At 37.8% G+C, this 4,931-nt stretch overlaps 1 pseudogene; it reads right to left on the reverse strand.

The window, feature by feature from the left end:
- Positions 1 to 3,831: 3,831 nt before the first annotated feature.
- Positions 3,832 to 4,693, reverse strand: LOC138159144 (S-formylglutathione hydrolase pseudogene; annotated as a pseudogene).
- Between the last annotated feature and the right edge of the window lie 238 nt (positions 4,694 to 4,931).

Raw genomic sequence — 4,931 nt, forward strand, 5'->3', positions numbered from 1 at the left:
TTTTTTCTGATTTCCTACCCAATGAGAAATTAACAGAAATATGAAAGAGCGAGACTAATTTCTGAATACATTAATGGTTGTGGTAATAGTAATATCCTAACTCTTCCTTTTCCACCACCCTGACCCACTCCTCCCATGCAAGTCAAATTTTCCTTAAAAGATCCTGGAACCATCTTGGAGATGGGAAGTAAAGGTTCAGATTGTTGAAGTCACTTTTTGGTGACTTGAGTACAAAAGAAATGCAAGGAGCTCCATGTTTTTTCTGATACCTGGAGACCCACAACAGACAGGCTCTTGCTTTTGATATTTACTTGTTCTTCATTCACTCGCCTGGTAAAACTTATCATAATGCCAGGAACTGTACTGGTGTTGGTGATATAATGAAAGGTAAAAAAACCGTCCTTATTCTCAAGGAACTCATCATTTGATGGAGGAGAAAACATGTAAATAGCTTCATACGAAGAAGATATATGAGATTAATTAGAAGTAATTAGTTGGGGGAAGGAATTAAAAGGGATTGGGAAAGACTTCCTGTAGAAGGTGGGATTTTAGCTGGGAATTGATGGAAGTCAGGGAAAGCAGGAGGCAGAGATGAGGAAAGAGAGAGCATTCCAGGAATGAGGGACGGCTAGTTACAAGGACTGAAGTTGGCAAATGAAGTGACTTATTTTAGGAACAGCCAGGAGGCCAAAGTCAATGAATCAAAGAGTATAGATTATGTGGGGAGCATAAGGTACAAAAGAATTGGAAACAAGAGTATTCTGAGAAGATGACAGAATAAGGCAGGAAATTATATGTCTCTCCTGAGTTTCCCCACAAACAATATAAAGTCATGCCTCAAAGTGAACTTTGAGTAGTGGGAATAATTAAAAGTTGAGGTAAAGCAGGTGTCTGCCTAAGGAAACTTGAGAGGACATTAAGAAAGAACTGACCTCCTAGAATGGTGTTTTGAACTGAGTGAAGTGAAAATACCTTCTGAAAGATAGTGCTTAATCACCACCAAGCCTTGGTGGCAGCCATAGTTCCAGAAATTTTCCCCTGAGGGACAGTGTGGGGGTTGGACAGCTAATTGGGAGAAATTGCAGGGCTTTTCATTAGTACTGGATGTTGGGCTGTGGCTGTGGGCAAGGAGGAGCAAGCACAATCCTGAATGGGGTCACAGAGGACAGAGACCCTACTGACTGTGGGTACCTGTGGAATTTCTGGTTTTGGTTCTAGGGCAGAGGGTTGAGCTGAAGCTTGAAGCTACAGGAAGGACTTCCAGGAATTACAGCATTTGCAGTGGCAGCATTACAGGGGACCCTGGTCATGACTCAGGGCCAGAGAGTAATATATGAAGTCAGGCCCCTGAGATAGAGCTCAGAACACAATAGCACAATAACTTTGTAGTGCCAACACAATATTCATGGCACCTATGGTGGCTATAAATATGCCAGCATAATTCTGAATCGCAAAATATAATAGACTCTCCACATGGAAGACAGAACCAAAACATTCATTCAACATCAGAAAGCTGAATCCAAGCACCAGAAAGTTAAATCAATCACAGCAACTAAGAAATCCACACACAATAACAATGCAGGGGGCACCGCCATGCCTAAGCCCTTCCCTTGCTAGTGCCTTCCCACAAATGAACCCTCACAGCTTGCTGCCTGCTTCCTTTCTCTCCCTCAGCTCTAACTGCTCTGCCCAATAATAAACAGCTAAATAATAATAATAATAATAATAATAATAATAATAATAATAATAATAATAATTAAGCAAAAGAGAAAAGAACCCATCCATAATCACTATGGTTATAGAGAAGATCTGGATTCAAATTCAAAAGAAGGTAGTGAAGTTAAAACAGATACTTCTATCTCAAAGGGAAAAAAATGCACAAAATGATCCAAGTCCAAAAAGACTTCTAGGAAGAGTTTTAAATGGAATTTAAAAATCCAATGAGAGGTTGCTCAATTTTTAAAGTTCTCATGTCAAGGAGAAAATACTATAAGCATCTAGGAAAAAAATGGACCCATAGTCAGGATAATGTGAGTTTTAGCAGTTTCTATATTAAAAGACTGAAGATCATGAAACAATATATTCCAAAGAGCAAAGAAGCTGGGCTTGCAATCAAGAATAATTTATCCAGCAAAGCTGTGTGTTATCATGAAAGGAAAAAAATGGATATTTAGTGACCTAAAGGACTTTCATATATTTGTGAATATAGGGAAAATTTGACCCACTAGATTCAGGAGAAGCATAAAAAAAACCATCATAAGAATCATTAAAGACCACCTATAAAGGACTGAATAAGGTTGAACTCTTTCCTTCTTGTATGGGAAAACATTATCTGTAACTTTTTTTTTTTGCATTGTCTCTTTATTCAGTTACTTTGATACAATTCCATAATTTAGTTGTCTAAGAACTGATACACCCAATGACCAACAACTTATTGTAATGTCCCCAAATACATCTGAATCACTGCATTCATTTTTTTTTCTTTCCAGTTTCTTTTTTTTTAATTTATGTTTTTTTAATTTTTTTAATTAATTTGTTTGTTTCCTTTTAGTTTACAGGATTCAATTCCACAATTCCTTGAGTTTCACATTTTGTCCCCCTTCTCCCCTCTCCCTCCCATGGTGACATATAGAAAAGTATAGGATCTGTAAATACTTTCAATTTATACATTAGTCAGGCTATAAAGACGGATTGTATCAGATTGAATGAAAAATGGTAAAGAGGACATAAAAACAAACAAGAGAAGGAAAAAGATCAGGTATTTTGCTTCCACCTGGATATAAACTCAGTTCTTCCTAGTTCTTTCTCTGGATGCACATATTTCTCTCCATCATGAGTCTTTTGGGATTGACTTATATCACTGCATTGCTGAGAAGAGTCCATTCTATCAAAGTTGGTAATCACACATACGTTGTGTCTGTAATTGTGTACAAATTTCTCCTGGTTCTACTCTTCTCACTCAGAATCAGTTCGTATAAGCCTCTCCAGGTAAATATGAAGACCGTCTGCTCCTCGTTTCTTATAGCATAATATTATTCCATAACATGCATATACCACAACTTGTTCAACCATTTCCCAATTGATGGGCACCCCCTTCATTTCCAATTCTTTTCCACCACAAAAAAGAGTTGCTATAAACATTTTTGTACATATGGGTCTTCCTCCCACTTCTATGATCTCTTCGGTATATAACCCTAGGAGTGGTATTGCTGGGTCAAAGGGTATGAAATTATTTATAGGCCTTTGGGCATACTTCCCGATTGCTCTCTAGACAGGATGGATCAGTTCACAACTCCACCAGCAATGCATGAGTGTTCCAATTTGTCCACATCTTCTCCAGCATTTGTCATTTTCCTGTTTTGTCATCTTAGCCAATCTGACTGATGAGATATAGTACCTCAGATTTGTTTTGATTTGCATCTCTCTAATCAATAGTGATTTAGAGAAGCTCTTCATGTGCTTATAGATATCTTTAATTTCTTTCTCTGAAAATTGCCTGTTCATATCCTTTGACCATTTATCAATTGGGGAATGACTTGTTGAAACGCTGCATTCTTTAAGGTCAACTCTGATCATTTACATATACTTTGATCCTTTAAACTTAACTTTACAAGGATTTCAAACTGCCTGTAGGTTATGACTTGTCTACTATCAGGGTACCTAAGGGGAACAAAAAGGAATCCGATTGCTTGACTTTATATACTTATTCAGAACGTGACAAGCCTTTGATGAAATTTAGAAATGAATGTTCACAGGCAGTAATTTTTCATGTACAATTCAATCTTTTCAAAAGTCCTATATGGTAACTTTTATAATTGTGAGATCTTGTGTATGGAACTTTATACGTTCAAGTATTTTGCATGATGTCTGATGTGATCATTAACAAAAGTTGCAATGAAGTAGTAGTTATGATCATATCCCTCTTGCAATCGAAAAACAACTGAAAGTTTCCATTCTGCATAGGCAGCTATAAAGTTGTCAGGAAGTAATTGCCCATCTTTAAGAAACTGGTCATCTTTGCTTGATCAATTAATGTGTCCAACTGAGAATCTGGGTAAGACCTCACAAGATGAGTAGCATCATATGCCTCCCATTTACTTTGATCTGCTCCTAAACATCCACTGAAGGCATTTCCTCCCCAAAGACAAAGCATTGGATTGCAGATTGGAGAGAATGCTGACACAGATTTCTCTTTTCCAGGATTCTTCAGAGCACAAATCAGAGCTCCACAGCCTCCCATAGAATAGCCAAAAATAGATATCTTCTCTGGGTCAGCTGGAAAATTGGCATTTATCAATTTGGGCAGCTCAACTGTTACATAAGAGTACATGCTATAGTTGGTTTTCCAAGGTTCTTCAGTGGCATTCATGTAAAAACCAGCACCAATACCAAAATCCCAGCTGTCATCTTCTCCTTTAATATTACAGCCACGTGGACTGGTGTCTGGTGCACCGACAATGAGGCCGTGTTCTGCTGCAGCTTGGTGATAGACAGTTTTTGTGACAAAATTTTGTTCTGTGCAAGTTAAACCAGACAGCCAGTAAAGTACAGGACATTTCCCAGTTTCTGCCTTTGGTGGTAAGTAGATTCTAAACTTCATTTTGCCTTTTAGTTTCACGTTGTCATGCTCTTCTGAAACGCCTCAAAGCACTTATTGCTGGAAATCTGTTTCAAGGCCATAGTTTCTTTGCTATTCAGTTGTTACTGTTTTCCCACTTCCTGACACAAAGTGATGGATAGAAGGTGTATAATCCTAGGGTGGTTTAGGCAGCAGTAGAGATGACAAGGTATCCGTAACTCTTTAGACTGCTATCATTACTTGGATAGCTTGAAAGATCATACATAGGTAGAAGGCTAGTAGTTGAGATGAGTATGATGAGATGTTCCTAAAAAATAAAGTTGGGTAGAGAGAATAAAATGGAATTATTATC

Source organism: Petaurus breviceps, unplaced genomic scaffold (genome assembly GCF_028583685.1).
Source record: "Petaurus breviceps papuanus isolate PSGF00001 unplaced genomic scaffold, PetGlider_PUasm1.0 175, whole genome shotgun sequence".
In the NCBI taxonomy this organism is placed as follows: Eukaryota; Metazoa; Chordata; class Mammalia; order Diprotodontia; family Petauridae; genus Petaurus; species Petaurus breviceps.